A 25,320-nucleotide genomic window follows, 5' to 3' on the forward strand; every position below is an offset into this window, starting at 1 on the left:
ATGGACATCCAGCAGATGGTGAACAAGAAACTAAAACGCAACAAGCTCTCAGAACACCCTTTCAAGCACAGAGGGGGCAAACTTCTTCCAAGCCTCTTGAATAACCAGACATTTTTCAATGCAGCAAGCTGAAAAGTTCCACGTTATTGTTGGGATTCTGACTTCTCTTGACTGGGAGTGCATCAAGCAGAGTAGTTTTGGGGGTGAAACCAGTACAGATAGGTAGCAACATTCCTAGCAAATCAGCCTAAAATGGACTAATTCTTCTCTCTCCTGCACAGCAAAAATTGAGACCCAATTTGAGATTCTAGATTGCTTTCCTGGCATTTCTACTTGGGTCACAAAGAGGTGCAGCCGAGAAGGTTTTAATACAGGTAGAATTTTAAGAAAAAAGTGTAAAGGGGTTAACAAAAATATAAAGATACACCCTTCGAATGATTTCCACTGGAACTAAAAGTTCAAGAAAAATATCAGAACTCAGAGTACCACTTAACAAGGAATATAAAGAGTCTAAGTGGGGCTACCTGCACTTTCTTCGTAAAACAATTAAATGTAGTGGCAGATTTGAAGGTTAGTTTAGCATAATAGACAAGCCATATAACTATACTATAGAAGGAATAACTAACAAGGGTCAACTTTGAAATTTAAAAGTAGTTTTACTTTATTGGCTTTAGGTGAGACTGAAGAATAGCCCCAACCTTCTCTGACTGCTGTAAGGTTTTCACCCAAATACTTGGGTGAAAGTTTAGTTACGTGGACGAAGAAACTGTTCAGGAAAAACTCTGACATACAATGATTTACGACAAGGGTGTATTCTGTCCCTCTTGCTGTTCACTTTGTACATCTCCGATCTCTCAATGGCTCCGACAGGGATTCAGCATTTTGCCCCACAACTGGATCCTGATTTGGCAACATACTGATGTACACATACAACCTTGTTCTTTTAGATAGTACTGCAATTACACTTCAGAGACTTGTTTAGGCTGGAAGATTTCAACAGAGATAGCTTTGTGAAAACCAATCGAACAAAAAAAAAAAAAGGTAAAGATCTTTGGCAAATGTTAATTGTTATGCATAAGGAGTGAAGCAGTGGGAGGAGGGGGGGAATAGAATGGGTCATGTACTTATATTTAGGATGAGCTATAGACATAGGACTGAATTAGACGATTCAGATGAAGACATTTAAATCAAAATGTTTTGAGGGTCATTGGTGAAATTAGAGGATTTTGTAATACAAACGGAACAGTCTAACAATATCAGACTTAAATGGATATGGTTCAGTGGTGTATGTACTAAGCTGCTAAAAAACTGGAAATACATTCAGTGAAGGAAGGTTTTAAGTTGAGCAGTAGCATTCCTCATGTGGGTGCACAACTCAAATTTGGGCAAATTGCTGCAGAAGCAAGTTGAGGCAAATTCTTTAATTCTTTTTTAGCCTTACGAATATGGCATTGGAGAGTCACTTACATAACTATTTGTTTTTTAAACAAAACAGCAAAAATTCCTTTTTGTCAGTTTAATCCTTATGAAAAAATCTTACATGCAAACTGAATGAAATGAGGTATAAGACCATCCTAGAACTACAAATAATCTCATTAAAACTAGTTTGTCAAAGTGTTTGTACTTGTCCAAAATTATACAATTGATAAGATTAACATGGTAGACATGGTACAAGGCATAGTACCTACGGGAGTGGGGTAAACCTCGCCAGCACGTTTGTTGAATGTTTTCATTATACCGCATAGTTGTGCTTTTTGGATTACAGGTTGAACCTGGGTGGGATCAGGCCACAAAGTAGGGCGAAAGGTTTAATGAGAGGTATCTACCCATCGCCGGAGATTAAAACCGACAAGGGGCAGGAAAGTTTTGTTTTTATTTTTTGATATCTCGCACTGATGGCTTATATTGATATGCCTATCTACCTAGATTGTACCTTCCATATTACTTTGTTGCAAGATGACTGCATATATTTCACTGTATTGTACTATTATTTTTCTAGAAAACGCTAAATAAAGTTATTAAAACTTTTTTTTTTTTTTTTTTTTAAACACATGGTCGACACCAAGGTGAGGAGAAGATCCAAGTCTAGCTTTAATTTTGCCAATTTGACTTAGCCAGCCAGATAATATAAAATGCTGTATCTTTGACTCCATGATACTTAAACAAAAATGTGCACCATGGGGTTTTGCGTATACTTCTGTGGGGGTCTCAGAAATGCTAAACACATGGATTGAAACCTTAATCGTATGAAAATTATGTATGTACTTGTTTGGCAACCAGGAGCCAACAAAAGATATCACATCAAGATGGATTTGAAAAAGTAAAAGATGCAGCAAGTTGGTTTTGTGAAGGGAGACGAATAAAATCTCTATAAGGTGTGTATGTATTTTGCTTTAAATTTTGATTTACCAGGGAGAATGATCATCAACTCCCCCCCCCCCCCCCCAATCATCAGGTTCATCCACTCACCATGTATCAATGTTTATCTGAATACCTAGTATAATGCACTGAATGATAGTAACTTCCTCAACTACAAGCATTTTCATTACAACATCCCCATCTTTGATGCATCCCAATCAAATTTATGATAATCCCCAAACTGGCGTTCGCTCCACTTGTCTAAAACATGTACTCCCAGTTCAAAGGAAATGGAAGACAGACCGTAGAAGGTGATTTTCACTCCCTTCCTTTAAAATACCAACTTCTAGGCTTTTTAGCCCACGGAGAGATCAGGTATGAACAAAAGAAGGGCAACCAGGAATATGGAAGGTCTCTAGCTACACACTGCACCTGACCTTCAGGAGGATGGGTTTAATAATTTAAAACAGGCCAACATTACAACTAATCAAAATCTAACCCTGCAGGTCAATTTCTCATGCTGAATTAACTATGAGCTGCAAAATTCTGTCTGGGTAGTAGGCAAGGATTATGCGTTTATCTCTCCTTTATTAACTCTGCAGTCATAACAATAATATTCAATTCCAAAAAGTCCACTTAACAGAAAAACATCAACTAATCAATGACCCTGTCAATGTACATTATCCCCTAGAAAAGGCAGTGCTTCTTTCTTCATTGCTTATCGGCCAGATAAATTATTGCCTCTTCTGAATTATTCCTGATTAGGCCAACACTTCTGCAATTGTTCCAGTTTCTCTCTGAATACACCCCTTGTGGGAAAGCCGTGCAAGAGGGATCGAGAGGTCTCAGGGTAGGGCACAATTTATATAACTTATTGTGTTTCTGCATTTTATTCCTATGCCTTGCTTGGTGTGCCCGATCAATTGTCACAATGGTCATCCGATTCGTCTTCAGTGCATCCAATGAGGTAGAGATCCTTTGTTCAAAGTGGGTGAGGTGTTGGGCCGGACAGTGGGGTGGTGCTACTCCTCCACATGAAGCATTCAGTTTTTTGTTTTGGGAGCACTCATTAGTGTGAACCAGTACATCACATTTGGTGCAGGTCTACTGATTTGCCAAAGAGCTACTTCAGGAAATGTTGGTTCTTGAGGCACGGTATGAATTAGCTATTTTTGGTTAAAGGTTATTAGCCACATTTATAAGAGGTCCCTGTGTTGCCCAAGGCAGTCAGTATGGTAAGATTTAGGCACTTGGAAGCAACCTACCCAAGCAGCAAAAGGGTGTCCTATTTCTTCATGCACAGTGGAAATGGCCCATGGTTGACTTTGATTCTCCTAGGCTTAGTTTAAGGACAAAGAGCAGGAAAGCAATGTATCAATGGTGCCTGCCAGGTCTTTCAGAGACCCCTAACACATCCAATCATAAGACCATCTATGAGGGCCGGAAACCATTGGGCCTGCAAGCTCTTACTGATAGTGGCTCGCTTGCCTGGACAGCTCTGCAAGAGAAAAAACAAATTATTGGGCCAGGAGGCCCCCTAATTCCCAGGGCGGCAGCAGACTTCAGTACAGGCCAAGGTCAAAAAGGGGTCCTATGGATAATGTATATGCCTTTGAGCAGCATTCCTCAGGAGCTCCATATCATTATGCCCTATGCTACAAACCAGGAGGAGAGGGCATCTAGAGATTCTGGCAACTGCAAACAAAGTTGTGCCTGATGGGGAGGCCACTAGTACAAACGAGGGGACAGAAGTATAGGTGGGCATAGCTTGCCTAATTTGCAGTTGTGTAAATATGTGATATAACACGAGGAGTATAACCCAGCATTAAACCCTATTTTGCAAAATGGACCCGAAGATCCATTTTGAGTTTAATAAAATTGCTCTAAATGCAACATGAACCCAAGCAACCATTTGCGCTCAGTAATTTTATTGTCCCTGTGCTCCTGCTGTAGGATGTGTGTGCCAAATCAGTCCTAATTCTGCAAACTGCCACAACTGTGCTATTACAACAGAAGAGTAAGGCAAAATTACTCTGGCGTAATTAAAATTTCAGCCAAGCCTAGACAGAAGACGGGATTCCCCATATGTGTTTGATGAGAATGCCTGGCCCAGAAGACTATAGCAACAGCTTCTTTGGACAACCAGCTATAAGAACACTGCACAAAGGGAGTTTGTGTATGACTTCTAGCACTGGTTCACAGGAAAGGACACTGGCAGCCTGGACAGGTCATTGGAGAACGCAAGCACAAACTCATGAACATCCTGGATCCTCCAAACATGATCCTGGAGATGGCCAATACTACCAGGAGTTTCACTGCATTAAAATATTATCAGGGTGAGCACAACACACTATTTCTCAGGTAAATCAAATGTTGCACTGTCTATTAAGCATGGGTGCTCTCTTCTTAAAAAGATCGAACAGAATTTGTGTGACATGCTACCGGTCTGCAGCGGGACATGTGGATCAGGGCAGCGTCTTTGAGGTTTCTTTCTTGGAGGGAAATTCATAGCTACTTTAGTGGGCAAGCCCCAGGCCAACATGAAAAAGATCTTGCGCACTAAGGTTTTCACAAGTTGAGGTAGGGGCTGTGGAATGGCTGGGTGGCCAACTAATGTTCTTAATATGGACAGAGCGAGAGGAGAGGTAGCAAGTTTTAAGATTAAAAGGTGATTTGGCGGACTCTTTCTATTGGAGAACTCCAGCAAAGGTTGTTGATTCTGGGGACCATTCATAGAACCAGCAAATATCCCAAGAGGTTACAACAGTAAGAATTATGCATTTTTCTCTTCTGAGACGCTGGAGACAGGTCTAGGAAGCCTTCTTCAGGGAATATGGAAATTCCTTACCAGAGATACTTGGGTTCTGAAAACTGGGTTTCCTCAATTTTACAGCTCTGAAAAAGAGTAGGGCCCTACACCAGTCATTCTCCGAAGCGGAGATGATGGAGACAAGCAGGAAATAGGAGATGCAAAGAAAATGAGCCATAGTATGAATGGTTTTGCATCCCAAAGGATTTTGAGCAATATCTTTCTATAGGAGATGCAAAGAAAATGAGCCATAGTATGAATGGTTTTGCATCCCAAAGGATTTTGAGCAATATCTTTCTACTAGCAAAAAGGGGCAAGGTTTGCAGCCTGGGGACTAATAAAAATTCAACAGATGGTTGACCTACCAACAATTTAAAACTGGTGGCATCCACCTCCTTGGGGACAATTTCCATACCTCTGTTCACATTTTTTTCCTCTTACTACAGATTCCTCCACATCGCATGGAGGGATACGATCTTCAAATTCATGGTCGTCCTGTTACGCCTCATTGGTGTTTCACCAGTAATGGGGTTTTCAGAGCCAGGGAAATCCGTCTAATAGTTTACTTAAATGATAACATTCTGGTGGACTAAAATATGTCTTGTTTACATGACCACCACAATCTGCCTTCTTGAAAACTTTGGTTTCATGATAAATTAGATTAATTGTAGAAAGTCTCTAGTCAGTCTATTGGGATTCATGATGGATTCCAAAGCAGAGACATTTCAACGATCAGCAAGAAAGGTAGCAAATATAGATGGAACTAAAGAAAATGCTCCTCATGGACAGGTCTTATTGCGAGGTCGCCAGGTACATGGGACTCATGGTCTGCTCAAAACAGACAATATTTCTAAGGCTACTAAAGGCCCTGAAGAGACTAAGGTGTCTCACTTAAGAAAATGGAAGATCTATCCAAAGTTAATAACTGTGAGCAAATGCCACCATGGAGCCAAAACGGATCTTCTGGACATATCCGGAGATTTTCCAATCCCTCTGCCCCAATTCCAGAGCATTCCGAGAGAAATTCAGTCTCCCCTCAGCTGATTTTGGATGGCTCACTGAAGTTGGTGACTTGGAGGATTACAGTGAACATGGGTAGGTCCAAGGCTTTTACACAAAAGACATATCCTGGTTGAGAACATGGCTAAATGGTATCGATCAGCTAAGCGGTGGTGGTTACAGTGAATTGAGGCATTAGAATTGAATCCATGGGGTAAGCATCCATATTTTGATTAATCTGTCTAAGCCAGCCAGGGGAGGTTTGGCATTCAGAATGGTCAACACCTCATGGTTAGAGATTTCATAAGGGCATTTGCCAGTGAATGTTATGCCAGTGAAGGACACTTAATGATAAGTAAATTAGTAAGAAACAAGCTGCCGCTCGCGCTGCACCCCTCTACCCCCAAAATTATTCCAAATTTTACAAGTAACTCAGTGCTGAATATTTGTACGTCCTGCCAAGACAATTCCCTCTCCCAAAAGGAGGTCAAGTAAACCTGAAGATTTAATTTTTGTTTGACATTTTCTCACTAAGTTTCAGATGTCTAAACATTGGACTTTTCAGGCAGGATGTTTATCTCAGACCAATACGTGATCGATCTTTTTACCATCTCAGACAACCTCAGATTGTGTTTCGTTGGGATACATTAAGGAGTAGGGGGAGAGGACAGAGGTCTTCACATCCCAGTGACCAAGCAGTTGCTGATCTCCAGCAGAAAGCATTTCAGACCTGTGTTGTCCACAACCACTGCAAGAGGAGTATGATGGATGACACTGGAGGCAGAGGTGGATATCTTCACTTCTGGTGCTAAATCAGCAGAGGGTGCCACTGCACTTAAATCCTTTTTAGTCAACATGAGAGCGATGGGATTGGTCCTCACCTAACAACCTTCAAGATGTTTTACTTCAAACTGGTTACAGAGTTGCATCCTTGACAGTTAGCAAGCTTTGAATATGAATATTAATCATCTCCAATGATGTAAGAGTGGAAATTATCTCTAATTACTATTTAAGCGGCCTCCTAATCATCCTAGATGCAGGGATAAGAGACCTTGTGAGCTTACTACTAGGTGAGGCAAAATTTAAGTCAGTAAAGAAAGTGATAAGGGGATTATAATTAGGGCTCCCGGTTTTCCGTTTTTACGGATTTCTACATATAAATACAGACGGAAATCTATATTTCCTTTGTCTGTATTTATATTTAGAAACGGCAAAATACTAAAAAAATGTTGCCACACTGCCGTGCTCGAATCCAGCAACGCCCCCTTCCTACTGCTGGAAATTCCTTCCCAGGCACGCACACAGCCGCACCAGAGTACTTCACAGGTCTTTTGAAAGACCATTTACTTGTTAACGAGGCTTTGTTCTTTCACACCCATACATTTCACGTGGCAGCGTGAGAGCTTTGGACCGACATAGCTGTGCATCTGATTCACGCTCAGCACCAGGCGTCTAAAGATAGGAGGAGGAGACAGAAGAAAGGTGCTATTATGGGGCATAACACTGGATGTAGCCTGCAGGATAAACTTTTGCACCCCAGCGGGGTCAACTCAGTCTTTCATCATTCCAGGGTCACTAAAAAACTTAATACCACCGCCGCCGTCACTCCCACACACAGAGATCAAGGACAAAGGAGGGCCCTCCGAGGGGGCGGACCCCGGGCACAGACAGGGAACCACGCACACAGGCCCGCTTTAAAAACAGACACAGGAAACAACACGCAGGCCTGCGCTTAAAGCAGACTGTCAGAGTCTTGTCCACGGGACTGCTCCTAAAGCAGGCACATGCATCATGGGAACTACGCAATAGCAACCGCACAATCACAAATGTCTGCCCTTCTGATTTAGGTGTTTTTGAGGCAATACTAAAGGCCCACCGTTTCCTCCAAATAATCGTACTGATATTGAGGAAGCCATAGGTTGAATCTGTTAAAGAGGTCAAGCCCAGCTCTTCGAACAGGAGCATAAAAGGAATGGTTCAGGCGGTCACAAAAATCTTGCAATGGCCTACCTTTGGTAAAATTGCTAGCATTAGTCAAAGCAGATCTGACAAGTCGGAAAAGAGAAGAAGGGTGGGTGGAAGCGTGTTTGATTTCCTGGTCTCAGTAAACTTCCTATTCTGGCTGAACATCTTTTTTTTGTACCTTTTTATAAGGACTCAACATTTATCTTTAAAAACGGTGTTTCTAGTCTTTTATTTTCCATCAGTCACCTTGTAATTATCAGAGCATCCCAGAATGTGTTGTGTGATTGTGGCCTGGACATACAGTTGGCCAACTTCTCATCCCTGAAAGATTTTATGGATCCAGTGAAGGGTTTGTAGGCTTAGCAACAAGAAATATTAAAGGCAAGCGCAGGTTTAAGTAGGTTGGTAACATGAGGTTGTACCACTTCTTCCCGTTTCCTAGGGAGGGCTAGTTTCAATACAGGAAAAGAAGAAACAGTTGTTGTAGGAGGTAATTTTTGCTAGGTAAGGGAAAAATGCTTAAAAATGTGAAATGAACTAATTCAAGAAGTAATGGCACAGTAGGATATATCGGGATATTTCACTATTTTTAAAGACTGCAGGATAAACTTTTGCACCCCAGCGGGGTCAGCTCAGTCTTTCATCATTCCAGAGTCGCTAAAAAAATAATACCATTGATGTGGGTTTTATAAACATCTCCTATGGATAGGGATATAAAATGGATGCATCACCCCCCCCTCCCCAACCAGTTTGCCAGCGGTATGTAGCTTTTAAAGAATAAAAAATAAAAAAAAGAAGTAAAGCAATGCTGGATACGGAGTAAGGATTTGATTCGAATATATATAAAAAAACAACTTCTTTTTGATGCATCTTCATACGAGATAGTTGCTCCTTCAAGCGCTCTAAATGCATGGTTATATCGTAGCCCAGTGTAATGATACTAAATTTAAATGTACGTAATTAGACGACCTGGGAAGGATGAAGGCTGAATTGCCCATGCTGGCTATTAAAGACTTGATCTACAGGTCAGAGCCGATATCACGTGAGGTCGTTTAACTTGTGTTTATAAGCTTTAACCTAATAACATTTAACTGCTATATTCAGAAGAAATACACAGTTCAGTAACATACTGTAAATCAAATGTATTGCCACCTCACAGAATGAATTGAGTCCTGCCACTTTAATGATTATCCAGATAGTCATGGTGGTCATTGTATGGACTTCGAATGTTTAGGCGGGAGTTTGGTAGAAGGGGCATAGCTGCAGGGTGCTTGGTTTCACGGCCAGGTGTGAGGCGATAAGAAGGCCGGCAGGTAGAGATAGTCCAATCTGAAACCTTGGCAGCTATGAGCAGAGAAGGAGCAGACGCTCCCCTTCCGGGGTTTTGAAAAGAGCTGTTGGCAGCAGAGCGCTCCCAAACAACATGCCACGTCTTTAATTGATACATATATATGTATCAAAAGGACATGGCGTGTAGCTTGGGATCTATCTATCTGTCTATCTACACACAAACAGCAATATAGGTAACCTTGCGTACTTTGTGTGAAAACCATAGACACTTGAAGGCAGATTTCTAGCTGGCTTTAGATGGAAATACAGAAGCGCTGGCACATGTTTACTCCTGATAAGTGCTTGTACTCTATCCTAAAGTGTTTTTATAGCAGAACTGAGAAGCACAGGTACTCTCCTTTTGAAATTACTCAGTACCTGGCCATTTATAGCACTGCTAAAGCCACAACAAATCACTAGTTTAAGTGAGCGCATGTATGCATTGTTAATTTAAATAAATGTGGAAAAATACTAGCTGTAGCGTCGTCTTTTACTTGTGGCAAAAATAAATGTGGATAAATACAGAAAAAGTGCCCAAAAAATAAATATGGATAAATACAGACGGAAATGGCAAAAGAATAAATACCATAAAACCGGGAGCCCTAATTATAATCACTGTTGGAAAGAGTTATAATTATAATATCCTGAATCATTGCTCAGGCTTCTACATTAACCAAATCGACAGTACTAGAAAACATGGCCACTCTATAGGTCAATTTAGCCAGACCATCGGAACAAGTATGACCATTCAGGAATCTTAGGCCACAGGCCATCATTCGAGCAGTGAAAAATGTTATTCTTACTTTTTTCATACATCAAAATCAGCACTGTTTCTGGCAGGGCGCTACTGTGGCTAAGGTTCCATGGGGAGATATTAAAAGAAAATGCAGATTATGCAGGCCGCCAAAAAATCTACTTGTTTACATGTTATAGTGTTCAAGTTCCTTTAAATGCCAGGCTGCAGCTGATGAATGCAGTGCGAGACCTGCTTCAAGGTGACAAATAGAAGGATTCATGGTTTTTGAAATTTTATAAAATATCTGCTTGCCCATGAGACATGAGGCTTCATAAATGAACTTGTCCTGTCCCTTTGGCATCATGCAGTTAGGTGACAAATTATAGCAACATTCTCACTGAACCAGAGCTCTGAAAATAGAGACTGGTTATGCCCTGACTCATAGCAGGGTTTGTATTCTAGCAATGCCCTAATTTTTACAACTTTTTGCAAACCTACATACTGCAGCTGAAAGTATTGAGAAGCGATAGTTGCATGGTTAGAATATCCTTTTGAGTCTGTGCACACCTACAAAACGTTAATATATAATATACCCATTCATAATGTCATCAGTGATGGCCCATGTCTCTTGGAAACATCAAATATTTTGTGAAATAAAATGGTTGCCACGCTAGATCTATTATTATTTCAACCCATAGATAATCCAGATAACTACTGTCAACGAAGTTGCATTCTGAGCCATACTATTACTAGCTGCCCTTCTATGAATGCTGTGGGGTGCTTCCTGCTGGTATAAAATAGGTCCTGTATTGAAAACTCATTTCTCTTCCCTCAACCATCGACGTTCAGGTTGAGGGGGAATCAGCAAACTCAGAAGGTAACCAAGGCCTGCTGTTTGTAGTGCAATGGTTTGCTTGTCCTTTTCCTGTTTAGACCAGTCACTAATTATCATCCCTAACTCAGTTTTTGTCCCAACTATCTGTTTAGCATCTACTACGAGCCTACTGAGCAGTCTGAAATTTCTTATAGGTCGGGAGCTGGCTGTTCCTGAACCATGGGCATGAGCAGGTAAAGCCTCAGGTGATTTACAAACTTTCCTAGGGCACAGGCGACTACATCAATATCTATTACTCATAGCTTGTCAGCATTATCAATAACTATTCTTACTACACTGCAGCCAGCAAATGCAACACAAGAAATAATAAGGACTAGTCTGTCAACATCCTATGTAATCATGGGATTCCCAAAGTACATGTTTTAGGAGTTAAGTAATGTAATAGTTGCAACACATACATGTCTATGATGTGCAATCTATTCAACACAGCTTCTTCGAGGGATCTGGGGATAAGAAAAAAATAATCAATAAAGTCTATAAAACAATAAACGGGATTCAATATTATGCATGTTAACTGGGTGGTCCAAGAGCTGTTGCTGTGCTAATTCCCAATGCTCCAGTAGCATCCATGAACGTATTGCAGAAAGAACTGTCAAGAGGATAAAGTACTGAGGTAGTAGTGGAAGAGGTGGATAGGTTGATTTGATCAGAACGTCATACTGTGTCCTGTGTGGGGGAGATCTTCACTTTGCTGTCAAATTGCTTTCCCTTGGGCTCAAATTTAACTTGATGAATTGATCGATCACCAAGTTTATTATTTCTCTTATTTGGAGCAATCAATCTACTCATTTTCTGGTGGTCAATATAGGATATGCATTTGCAGCATCGGTTTTTGGAGAGCTGGGTTCAGTTAGTTATGTAGGGAAAGCTATAACTGAGCTAATATGTATATCACAAATTTCAGTACACTCTAAACACATGCTTCAGTGAACATGGTGCATTTGTCAAGCCATTGTTATTTATATTCCTGTAGGCACCTTTATAGTCCATGTTAATATTAGTGTGGTCCTTATCATGAGATTACAAATGAAAGGTTAAAAACAAATTCTCCTTACTGGCACTAGAAAACAAGCATCAAAAATGCAATTGGTCTCGCCTTTTATTAAGTTAAAGCCATTTGCTTTGCTATACAATACCATTAGCAAAGCAGATGGCTTTATCTTAAAGGCGAGACCTATTGCATTTTCAATGCTTGCTCTTTGTGTTTAACTAACTCTACCAGTGTGTGTGGTTTTCTTTTCTTTTCCAAACTGGCTCCTCGTGTTCTTCCCGACCTTCTGGCCTTCCCTTGTTCCCGATGCTTGCTCACACCTGCTCGCGAACTATGCCCCCCCCCTTTGCCCTCCAAGATGCTTGCCCCCACACGCCCTCCCTCCTGCTGTTTTCTGTGATTCTTGCGCATTTGCTGTGCCCCCACCCGCCCTTCTTGTGGTGATGTCGATGGCCTCTCGCACCTTCCGTTGTTTGTGGTGCCCCCACACACCAGCCTTGTCCTCGTTTCTGTGTCCGTGATGCCCCAAAGCCGCCATGCCGCCCTCCTCCCGTTGTGCACAATGCCCCCTCACCTGCCTTCCTTCGTCTGTAATTCCCTCACAACAACAAAAAAGTGCTATGACCTGGACAACGCTGGCCGCGAAATTGCCACTGTCCACTTTGACCACCCCACCAAGAAACACAAGTGGTCAGACTTGCCCAGCATCGGCTGTTTTTTGTTTCCAGCCCACACTGCTGTTGTCCAGTTGCCCCCCATACACAGTGGCGTGGCAATAGCCCCCGCGCTCCAGGCCCCTCCCCCCTGGCACTGTGCATGGGCGGCGGCTGGGAGCAAGGGGTACGGGCTCAAGTTTCCTTATGCCACTGCTCACACTCCTTCCCCCCCCCCGTTATCTCTCGCTTCAGACACCATGCGAGACCTAAAAAGGACATCTAGATCAGGCTTCTCCAACGAGTAGCTTGTCAGCTTCTGGTAGCTCTCCACCTACCTGGAAGTAGGTCTCCTCTGTGCAGTTCTGCCTTTTAAATTACTATTAATAACTTGGTTACGGGGAGTTCCAGCAATGGCTGTTACGTATTACCGCACCAGGTCACTCTCCGGAGTAGCCCTGCACTCTAAATGTTTTTTCATTTATTCCACATAGATAAAAGCATTTTTACATTACTGCTGGCAATAGTGCCAGATGCACTGAGGTGACTACTGCTGGCAATTCTCCATATGGTGGCTAATAAACTAATCTTGTTAGATGTCAATATTACAACACTAATATTAGTAACACACGATTGTTCTCACTGACCATAAGTAGCTCTTATTACCAAAAAGGTTGGAGAACCCTGCTCTAGATTTTTCTTGTCCATTGCATAGTCGCTCGCCCCATCTGTTATTGGAAAGAGAGACCTTTGCTGCTAGGTCCATCAAATCTTTTGGAATTTTACGGTGGAATTCTGGTATAGAACTAGGTCCATAAGTAATATGTATAATGATATGAGGCATTTAGAAATAGAGAAACAAGAGGGGGAAAAAAAATCACAAGAAAGGGAGAGCCAAAGGCCACAAGTACCAAGAGTTAGGAGCAGCAGTCAAGCCCAGCTATGAATAATCTGATCTTACAGCATGTGACTAAAGTGCATTATAAAAGAACCACAAAGAAATCAGCCGGAACAAAAAAACAATTACGCTAGAGGCAAGTTATGGTTTCAATCAATCAGGGGTTTGTAAAGCGCGCTATTCACCCGTGAGGGTCTCAAGGCGCTGGGGAGGTAGGGGCATGGGAGGGTGCAGCTCTGGTTCGGCCAAAAAGCCAGGTTGAGGTTCTTCATGAAGGTGTGCATTGAGGAGAGGGGGGGGGGGGGGGGGGGGAAGAGTGTGATGTTGACTGGGAGTTTGTTCCAGGCTTTGGCTGCGACAGAGGAGAAGGATCTTCCCCCTGCTCTGGTTCTGTGGATGCGCAGGGGTCACGGCTAGTGCAAGGTCAGCGGTTTCTCTTGGGTGTGTGGAAGGAGATTCCATTGTTTAAGTATTTGGGTCTGGTGTTGTACAGGGATTTGTAGGCGTGGGCGAGTAGCTTGAAGGTTACTCTCTTCTCGACAGGGAGCCAGTGGAGGTCTTGCAGGTGTTGGGTCATGTGCTCATTTCGTGCGATGCAGAGGGCAGGTCTGGCTGCGGTGTTTTGGATGGTCTGGAGCTTCTGTAACAGGGCTTTGCTGATTCCCACATAGAGGGCGTTTCCGTAGTCCAGTCTGCTGGTAATGAGTGCGCGAGTGACGGTCTTTATGGTTTCGGGTGGGACCCACTTGAAGGTCTTGCGGAGGATCCGGAGGGTGTTGAAACAGGTGGAGGCGATGGCGTTGGTCTGGCGAGTCATGGTGAGGGAGGAGTCTAGAATGATGCAGAGGTTCCAGGCGTGGTCCGTCAGGGTGGGGAGGAGAGGGGGGGGCGGTTCCAAGGGCCACCATGAGCTGTCCCATGCGGTGGGGGAGGGTCCAAGGATGAGGACATCTCTCTTCTCAGAGTTCAGTTTCAGGCAGCTGTCACTCATCCAGGCTGCAACGTCTTTCATTCCTTCTTGGAAGCGGAGTCTGGAGTCTTCGGGGTTCTTCGTGAGGAAGAGGATGAGCTGGGTGTAGTTCGGCGTAGGATACTAAGCTGAGGATGGTGGTGAGGGGGGCCATGTAGATGTTGAAGAGTGTGGGGCTGAGTGATGATACTTGGGGTACTCCGCAGTTTATCTCTGTGGGTTTGGAGAGATGGGGAGGGAGTCTGATTCTTTGGGTTCTGCCAGCGAGAAAGGAGCTGATCCAGTAGAGTGCGGATCCAAATATCCCGACGTCGTGGATTCTGGTTGCAAGAGTGAGGTGGGAGATTGTGTCGAAGGCAGCAGAGAGCTCGAGCAGGATGAGGGCCGGGTGTGCTCTTGGTCGAGTAGCATGCAGATGTCGCCTGTGGCGGCGAGGAGGGCGGTCTCGGTGCTGCGGAATTAGGACTGGGAGGAGTCGAAGATGGTTTTGTCTTCAATAAAATTGGTCAGCTCAGTTTTGAAAAATCTCAAGGCTACTATGGCAGTGAAAGGTGGGGGTGGGGGGGGAGACTGACCGATAGTTTTTCAGGTCTGTCGGTCTGCCGAGGGCTTATTGCAGAGGGGCTTGACCTCAGCCCGCTTCCAGTCGTCAGGGAAGTTGCCGGCTAGGAAGGTGGCGTTGATGGTGCGGCGTAGTTCGGGTGCGCTGGTGACAGCGGCTCTGTGAAAGATGTGAGGCAGGCAGGGGTCTGTCTGTGGGGGCTCCCGAGTGAGTGCTCTTAAAGGCCGTGGTGGTGTCCAGGTGGTGATGGTGGGCTGGCTGTCGTTGCTGGAGGGGGGAGGCTGGCATGGTGTGATGTCCATGACGTCGCTGGGGGGGGGGGGGGGGGGAGGGGGGGGGGGTGGACTGTTGGATTATGTTGAAGAGTTCCTTTGAGTTGCTGGCGTTGAGGATTTTGTTTCTGATGAAGGTCCTCTTGCTGGTTCTTATAAGTTGGTGGTATTCGGTCATGGAGAGTTTGTAGGTGGATTGGTCTTCGGTGTTTCTTCAACGTTTCTCGAGCCGTCAGCAGGAGCGTCTTGTTTCTCGGAGGTGGTGGAGAACCAAGCCGCCTTCAGGAGGGCGTGGTCTGCCGAGCGGCGGAGGGGAGCGAGCTGGTCAACGCAGCTGGTGATCCAGCAGTGTAGTTCCATGGCTGCAGAGTTGCCGTCGGTCGTGGTGGGGGGGGGGGGGGGGGGGGGGTGCTCGTGGGCAGAGTTGAGGTGCTCCTCTGTGACCTTGCTCCAGTTCATTCTTGTCGGGCAGGGGGGGGGGGCGACCTTGTGTGCGGCAGTGGTGCTGACAGAAGTGTACACAGTGATGGTCTGTCCATAGGGGCTGCGAGGTGTGGCTAAAGTGGATTTTTGTCCCTCCTGCAGAGATGGGGTTTAGGGTGTGTGTGGGTGGTAACGAGCTGCTTCAGTCCGAGGTTGTCGTGGTTGTCCAGGAGGGTGGTGGAGTCTGGGTCGCTGCAGTTGTTGAGATAGAAGTTCAGGTCTCTGGTGAGTATTTAGTCCGTGGAGTCAATGTCGTGGGGTGCGATGAGGTCAGCAATGGTGTTGGTGAAATGGGCACAGGGTCCTGGGGGTCTGTAGGCGAGGGCGACGCGGAGGGTCTTTCTTGGGCACGTCTCGATCTTGTAGCCGTCGGGGATGGCGGTGGCGATGTAGGGGACGTAGGCAGCGTTAGTCCAGGTCTCCGTGAGGAAGGCAATGTCTGGAGAGAGTGTGTCGAGGAGGTCCCAGATTTCTTTGGCGTGTCTGTGCAGAGGTTTGAAGTACTCAAGCCTATTAAAATCCAAAAATATGCAAAAGTTGTGTATAATAACTGCTGAAGTACACCGATTGAGAGTTTTATCCAGAACCATACCTCTGTTTTAGCAGTGTTTTGTTTATTAATTAATTACATATGCACCAACATATTTTAGGTTTAAGGTTAGGGAAAGAATGGTGCCAGACCCATTAAACAACTTAACAATTTGATGGGTTACCTATCAAAAAGTTAACTCTTTCAGGACCGGGAGTCATTATTTCCTCCACAGTAAACCTCAAGTGTTACGGAGTTTATCACGGAACAAGAAAGCCATGACAGAGGGTAATAGAATCCAGATTATACCAAAAAGAAGCTTTTCATCCATTCTTCATATGAGATAGTCATGTTTAGTCTCTCAACAAGTGAGGACACGCTTTTTGGAAACAGGGATTAGTGTTTGCACAGGACTTGCTGAACAACTTGGGTTAATGCTTGTAAATTAACACTTTCTGCACAAATGTCAGATAAGTCACTGGCCCACATTTATCAACTAAAGCAACTACAAAATATATACTCCCAAAAAGACCTCCTCCCTCCCTCTCCCCACTACTACTGCCTTGGTAAGCTCTCACTGGATTGATAACATCTCTCTATGCAAGCTTTCATGATATTTCTCTTTACACCTTGAGCTGGTCTAAAGCTGATCCGAACAAGTGATTGTGAGTGAGCGAAAACTGAGGTTTGAACTTCTGTACTAATAGTCCTTCATTTGCCTCACTTTTTGCCACAATGTTCATGGACAAAAAAAAATGGGCATTACTGAGATACTTATTGCTGATGAATTTTGAAAGGGACATTGGAAACATTTAGAAAACTAATAAAGTATCAAATGTCAAGCAAATTTCTAATTGGTTAATGTTCATAGAAAGGTCACTAAGTGCCTACTGTTAGCAACCCATTGAAAAGAACAACAATATGTGACTTTCAGGCAGGCTTCAGGCCAGACGCACCAAATCACTTATTGTCTCAAGAGTTTTACTATATATGTTGGAACACTTATTATGGGGAATATCACTGCTTTAAAATTAGTTTAACATGTGTGCTGCTGTTAACAGTCATCATTACAGCCTTTGAAAGATGTGGATTCTTCCTGGCCTCCAAACTCAGGGATCTCAATATTACCAGTTGCAATCTTCCTTTAGTTGTTGCAGAGGTTAACACTATCAACCATGGTTTTAAAGTTCATATGCTTCGCTATCTAGCCAGTTCAAACAATGTGTGTTTTGGTTGCCATCATGCCCATTGGTTTGGAAAATGCCAAACGTCTACCTGGAGTCTCCAAAATACTTCCCAGAATGTGAGAGCACCAGAATGCAATGCTCTTTCTAGTACAGTTTCAGAAGCCATGCATCAGCTAACTATTGACAAATGGCGGCCTTGCAATATGGGTGGCTACTGACCTGGGGTGCAGGGCTGCTATTCTCCCGTCGAATACGGAAGACATCCTACTTGTACTGTTGGAATGGCCTAACTCCCAAAGCCTCCTGTTGATAAATGTTTATTCTAGGCCAGTGAACATTACACAGGAGTCGCCCAAAATTGCGGAGCTTGTGCTTGCCCTTAATGAAATTCCTGCGGGTACCCCCTTTTTAATAGGTGGCGATTTCAATTGCCACTTCGAGCCCCTCACAGATACTCTGGAAGGGCTGGCCTCGGAGGAGGACCTTTTTTGGTCCATACCCCCCTCTCAGGCTCCGGCCCCAAGAACGTAGTCTCCTCTGGCCCTACAAATTACTTCCCTAACTTTGAAATATGGCCTCCGGGCCTGCAATGGAAGGTTTAATTCCGACATTCCTTCCAAATGCACTTTCAATAGAGTGGGCAGAGAATCACGACTCGATTTGTCCTGGTTCCCCTGACCTCATGGTCGCATATCAGACTTTTGGGTAACTGCCAGGGATGATAGTGATCATAATGCCCTGGAACTAGTTTATGTCCATCCTGGGCCGGAGGCCAGGGGGGAAACAAAGGGTGTCCTCTGAGGAGAGCCTGGTTGTTGAGAACAACAGGCGTAGAGTGAAATGGGAGCCAATAGTCTCCCACCCCGAGAAGATACCTAAGCTCTATGTGCAGGTAATCCCCATATTCGAAAAGGTCCAGGCACTCAAGCTGAAAGACACCACCCAGGACGTACACACACAACTAGGCCAGATACACGGTGACCTTGTCAAGTCCCTTGCCGAATGCTTAACCAACAAACCACGCAGGCTTGTTGGTAAAACCGCCGGCCCCCTCTGGTATAACAGTGCTTGCCGCAAGCAAAGAGGGAAAGGGAAATGTGGAAATTAGGGCAAGGAGATCAGCTTACAAATCTTTGACTTCCAATGCCAAAAGCGAATGGGAACACGAAAAATGGGCAAAACTCACCACCTTCCTGGCTAGGGGGGGACTCGCGCAAATTTTGGCGATGTGTTAACACAGGCTCGGAGGAGCTGGCCTCCGCCATACAACCTAACATTTCAGCTAAGGTATGGCAGGAGCACTTCCAGTCCCTTTACAAATTACCGGAGGACGACAGGGTAAGTTCTACCCAATTGTCTTGCCCCGCTGGGAATGGGGAGTTGTTCATAATGGAAGAGGTGCGAGCGGCTGTTGCTGGGCTGGCATCTGGAAAGGCACCAGGCTTGGATGGTATGCCGGGTGACCTATTCAAGCAAGAACCGGATGTTTGGGCGCCCTACCTTATGACTCTCTTTAATGCCATCCTGGGAGGCATGGCTGTGCCGGGTACTTGGCTGGGCGCAGAGATTGTCCCAATTTTCAAAAAGGGTTCCCCTCTGCTCCCAGCCAATTACAGACCTATTAGCCTTATTGATGTCCCCCAGAAGATCTTTGGTAGACTTATGTTAAATCGCCTTCAGGATTGGATAGAGGCGAGTGCGATCATGAGTCCATACCAAGCAGGGTTCCGCAGAGGCATTTCTACTATCGACCAAATCTTCCGCTTGATTCTTCTATATTGGAAGACTGTGTTGATTGAGGGCGGCAGCATATACACGGTTTTCGTGGATTTGCGTGCCGCCTTCGACCTAGTCCCCAGGGATAAATTATGGGCTGTTTTATCAGACCTTGAGGTTCCCGCTGACATCTTATCAATCTTGAAGAGATTACATCAGGGAAACTTCGCCCGGGTAAGATGTGGAAGAGGAGGGACCCTTTCGGACGCCTTCCCCGTTGACAGGGGGGTTAGACAGGGCTGTGTCTTTGCACCGACATTGTTCTGCCTCTTTGTCAACGGGGTTATAAACCATCTCAATGAGGTGAGCAATACTGATGCCCACAAGTTGGATGGCAGCAGGGTCCCCGCTATTATGTTTGCGGATGATACCCTGCTGCTCTCCAAATCCCCCATGGGCTTACAACGAATTTTGGACGGGTTCGCCAGTTTGTGTGGATCGCGGATTGGAGATTAATGCCGCAAAAACCAAGTACATGATCTTCAACCGGCCCTCCACAACGCGTGCGTGCCCCTCTATAGGGTCCTCCAGATTGGAGCGGGTTCACACGTTTGAGTATCTGGGGGTAGTAATTAATCAGTTTATGACGTGGGATTCGCATAAAATCAAGGCAAACATGAAACTGACTCAGTCGGTGGGTGGTATTGCCAGGATGACCAAAGGATTGACATACAAGCCATTCGCCCCCCGTCTACAAATTTATAAAATCCAGGCTAGAGGGGCAGCGACCTATGGAGCTGAAATATGGGGTCACACGTCTGGGCAGAAGCTGCAGGTAACGGAAAATAATTTCATCAGGCAAATGGCAGCTCTACCAACTAGTACCCCACTCTTGCCACTCAGTTTGGATCTGGGTCTGAGACCGGTCTCAGAGGAGCTGGGTCTTAGACCCTTAACCTTCTGGTGTAAAATATGGTCTTCGCCAGATCTTTCCAAATATAGAGCTGAGTTGACAGATATCCTGCGTCTTTGTAAAAATATACAAATCCCATGGCTAAGATACATCAAGCATATTTGCGAGTCATTGGGTAGACCAGAATTGTGGTACAACCCAGCGTCTGCTTGCCCCAGGGTCTCAAGAAAATCCATATCGATGGCTTACTATGAATACAACCTAAATGTTGCTTTCACGAGACGGCGGGAGGGGTCCCAAATTGGTCACTTTTTGGGTTTCAAAGACTCATACCACCTAGAGCTTCTCTTTGATGACATGGGCCTGCCAATAATCAGGAAGCTATATATGCAATGGCGTTATAGCACTCTCCCCCTTAGGGCGCACACGGTTCTTTGGCCACACTCCCATCACACAGCTCATTGTCCCGCTTGCGCGCATACGTGTGAGACGGATCACCATGTTATATTTTTTTGCCCAGCATACCAAAGACCAAGGAACTATTGGCTTCGCCCTCTCCTTAGAAACCTGGGTTTTAGACAGCATGTTCGAGCTTTCAGAATACTGAAAACAGATCTTTCTGCCCCAACTGTATTTGCTGTTGCCAAATTTTTAACATCAATGTGGATCATTCGTATGCACTGCCTTAAGTCCTCTCAACTGAATGAACTACCGTGACGATCTTAGCTTAACTGTGTTTTGTTTATAATTACTAGAATTCTGTCTGTATTTTATTGTCTATAACTTTTGTACTATTTTATATTCTTTTATGGTCCTAGTGACCGAAATAAAGATAAATGATGATATTGACAAATGTGCAGATCTTAAAATGTGTTGAATGACCAGTTAGCCTTTTTAAGTTAAATGAGAAGACTGGGATCACTTCAACAAGTCTGGTTAAAGGTTAATGGGGGTGGGACAGACACGGTTTCTTTAAAAAAAAGAAAGTTGTCATAATTCTTGACTCCGTCTCAGACAGCCGATCATTCTTTAACTTAGGCTTAAAGACGCAAAATGCTCACCCATAATATCTACATAATGGGGGGGGGGAGGAAATCTGTTTTGAAAGGATTTAAAAATGCAGTTAGCTTTCAAATGGGATGTCATCACTTTCAGTTTTTCTTAAAACGAGTAGTGCAAAGAGACCATAGTTGGCATCTGAGTACTTTACACATCACAAAAAGTAAGTCAGCAGCAAGATATGATCCAAAAGCTGTGCAAACAATTATAACAAGGAGCAAATTAAATATGAAAATGATACTTAAAAAACAGAAGTGAGCACAAATAAAAGATTAACTTTAGGAGGGGAATAAAGAATTTGGGATGCATGTATATACAAGACCCGGTTTAGTTGGCTGAATACCAGTATGTTAGTTTTAGTAGTACAGGCTCCAAAATAAACTTGACTTTTTATTCAATAATAGAAGCTTATTTGGATAGATATCCACATGTACTCAAACATCAGATACTGTTTAGTGTATTTTTGATAAAAGTTGCAGAAAAATAAAAAGTGTAACATTGTTTGATTGCTACAAATGCCACAAGGGCAAGGCATTTGCTCGAGATTGATGTTAAATCCCAAAGCAAAGTGAATATTTTAAAGTGCCGGCCCAGAGGCGAAAGAGCAAATTTCTCTCCCAATGACCTATATTCTTCAAAAGATACTTGGATGGCATATAGGTTCGGGGGCTATTAGCATCCACTAACGACATATACCTAGCAACTGATGATTCTGAGAGCTCTGTGGCATATCTTGCAATATTAGAAGATTCATATAGTGCGCCCATAAGGACCTTTATATTTATTCCCTCTTGGTCAGTTGGGTTTAGAAAGATATGCTCTAGGTTCACGCTGCTTAGACTTTTTCTAACAGCGGCAAGCCAGGGTATAACGCCTTCCCTTGTCACATTTAAGACAGTCTGCTATAATATCCCTCGTCAAGGTTGCTGCTGGATTTTGCCAAACTTTTAGCCAGAATATAGCGGGACGGGACCTAATAAAATCTTTTATGTAATACAAATGTAATTCCTTATGACACCCGAAGTTTGGGGAGGAAATGTGGGCCCCTAAGTTTGACTAAATCTATTTTCCCCTCTCTGGATTCCGCTACAATTTGTAAAACCCCAAACTTCTGCGCCATATGTGGCAGTGGGAATACACTGTTAATACATTTTTATTATAGATAATACTACCTCAGCTTGTTTGGGTTGTGGAAGGCTCAAGATCGAATTAGTGGCTTTTAAAAATGTACTTCTGCTGTGGCAGCATGAGCTGCCAAAGAGCCATTATCAGAAAATACTATGCCCAGATATGGGAACGTGCAAGTGCATAATACATGTTCGGAGCCTGAAGTTATTGAGTTAATACTGTGCTTTTTTGGGCCACAGGTCGTTATGAAGGCTTTCTTAAAATTGGTACAAAGGTCTAAAATCAGCCATAAAAACTACAATCCCTTATCATTGCTTCCTACAAAAGAGGTTCAGATTAAATTTCCTACATTGCTTGCTTACAGAACCACAAGGGTGGCAAAAGGTAGAGGGATTGTAATCTTGTTCATGCGATATATTTCTACTCCGGACAATGCATTTTTTTGCTGTTGCGTGCTCATTATTGCTCCCTCCGTCAATGTTTTATAGTAACATTACTAAAAGACAAAGGTTTTTCTGCAAGTAAGACCGTCACTAATTTATCTCCAAATGTTAACCAGCCTCCTGGAATGCTTCAGTGTTGCTAATCTTTTTAGTTGCTGCTGCCAGGAAGAGACGTGCAGTTAAAAAATATATAAGAAAATTGGTATCATGCAAGATCTGTTTTTATTATTTGTATGTTGTGATGTTATACCGGTAAGATTTTAATGAGTATTTATTCAGTGCCTATTTATGATGTGTGTATTTTGATTTTATTGTGTGTACTTTTAGGGTTTTAATCAAGCGAAATAAGTATTCTGATGTTGAAGAAGAAATACTTCTATAAACAGTAAATGAACGAAATAAAACTCTGGAGAAGTACACCAGCGAAAGAATGTTGAGGTGATCTTGACCGTGTATTGATGCCTTTCTACACTTCCAGCATCCCCTCCAGGAAAGTGCCTCTCATGGTTAATGGATCAGAGGTCAATGGGAATGAATCACAGCTCTATAATGTTAGCCATCCTCATAGAACAACACGGGATTCTGGACTGCCAAAGCCACACCTCCATAAACAAACTCTGTGGAAGATTGACTTTGGTAGAATTGGGGAGGGAAGGCAAATTCTTTTATCAAAATTTGTTTTACAAACAACAGTTTTTAACCATCTGTTTTAGCCGCAACATGTTGAGCACTTTTACTGTAATGAGTTTAATTCATTGTACAGTTAATAATAAAGTACAAGTATAGGTACAGATTTACTACTTTTTTGGTAAACCAGTCATTATGTATACGTTCAAGTTCCTGATCCAAAATATGAAGTTAAAAACTCTCAGCAAAATGAGAGCAAGAAAAACCAAAAGGGACAGAAGAAACAGGTGTCGCGTTTTTTTGCATACAAAGCTCATATTCAGACTCAAGAGAACTGTATTCAGAGGCTGCGACAGGATGACAACACTGCTGCCAACTTCAGTGCGGTACTGTATCACGAGTCCTAGCACTATTTCAGCTTGTGACAGCGCACCAAAACCCTGGGCTTCTTTCATCAATTAAGTCGCCCACTGTTAACAAATGGTGATTACAGGAAGGGTGCTGGATGGCAGACCAGGCAGTGGGCGCCCGCGGGAGAAGCGAATTGGCAATAAAATGCACAGCATCAGCTAATAGTAAAAATTCTTACATTTGGCACAAGTGGATAAATAAACGTGTCTCACTCCCGTTCTAACCGCAATTCTTCCTAATGTTTATTCAATAGTGGCTGGTGATGTGAAACTGGCATACATGGATAACCACCACACACAGTGCTAAATACTGACCAGGGTAAAACCAGGAGGTCAAGCACGTGTTGAAGAGTTAGATGTATGCGCAGGGCAGTACACTTGAGATTATTTCCCTAGATATAGAACTTGACCGTCCGTGTACAGATAAACACACTGAAGAAAAGCATCCAACATCGGGCTTGTTTGGGAGTATATCAATTGAATTCACACTGCATAGGTCAACTCGAATAACAGGGTAAAATCAGATGTTGGCAGTCAATCTACGGGCGCAAATAGAGACGAAGCATTTTGGAAATGGTACATAATAGCTCGTATGGTTAACCAACTGCCATATACGTTGATACCCTGCTTGCTGACTGGGAGAACTTCAGTGTGAGGAAAGTGACAAACCTCAACCGACAAAGCAGAATGATAGGGCAGAGGTCCCGGCCTGGGCGGATCTGACACCTTCCCACATATGACAATTCACCTGAGGCCTGAGACACTGATACTCGTACTGAGAGACAGTAGATGAGCTTGGCACCAGTGAGAGACAGCGCTGCCTCGCAGGGCCCGACGTGTAGGGAATCAGAGTGACAGCGATGAAGTGGGCCCCTCCCCTGGGGTGGAAGGTGGGGCGGATATCGCTCGGCCTTGGAAATCCGTGGACTCTAGCTCACCTGTGACTCGTGGCGGCTCCCGGGCTCAGTGGGCCTGGCAGCGGGCGGCGCTCCGCTCACACGGGGGCTGCGGGGTCGGCGGTCGCGACTAGTTCCCATCACAGGAAACGACCTAGCGACGACGCTGTGTCACGTGACAAGTACGTAACCGTCAAGGACAACGCAGGCGCGCTGACCCCGTTCTCGGACCCTCCCCTTTTTGTTTATTCAATGATGTCATGCAGCCTTCGGGTTTCAGTTGGAGAAAAACCGGGCGGAGGGGCGGGCTACAGCTGCACACAACCATAGAGCGGAGATCAAAGCTAGAGTGTAGTTTTGGTACAACGACCTCTACTGCCGGGTGCAAAGAGTACGTCCGGGGCTTGTTTGCTGTTGTGTGACGCAACTCAAGCGCGTTCCTGTCAGTGAATGACCCCTCCCCCAACTGGTAGCGTGCTGCGTGCTTGCCTG

At 44.1% G+C, this 25,320-nt stretch overlaps 1 protein-coding gene across 2 annotated transcripts in view; it reads right to left on the reverse strand.

The window, feature by feature from the left end:
- Positions 1–25,049, reverse strand: part of PPM1B (protein phosphatase, Mg2+/Mn2+ dependent 1B) — a 201,743-nt gene extending 176,694 nt beyond the window's left edge. Inside the window, exon 1 of one of the 2 annotated variants that reach the window (XM_085612779.1) lies at positions 24,871–25,043. The gene's annotated coding sequence lies outside the window, so the exon portion shown is untranslated. Of the gene's footprint in view, positions 1–24,870 lie in introns of both variants that reach the window. The other variant, XM_085612778.1, reaches the window with a different exon arrangement.
- Positions 25,050–25,320: the final 271 nt, after the last annotated feature.

Source organism: Triturus cristatus, chromosome 6 (assembly GCF_964204655.1).
Source record: "Triturus cristatus chromosome 6, aTriCri1.1, whole genome shotgun sequence".
Taxonomy (NCBI): domain Eukaryota; kingdom Metazoa; phylum Chordata; class Amphibia; order Caudata; family Salamandridae; genus Triturus; species Triturus cristatus.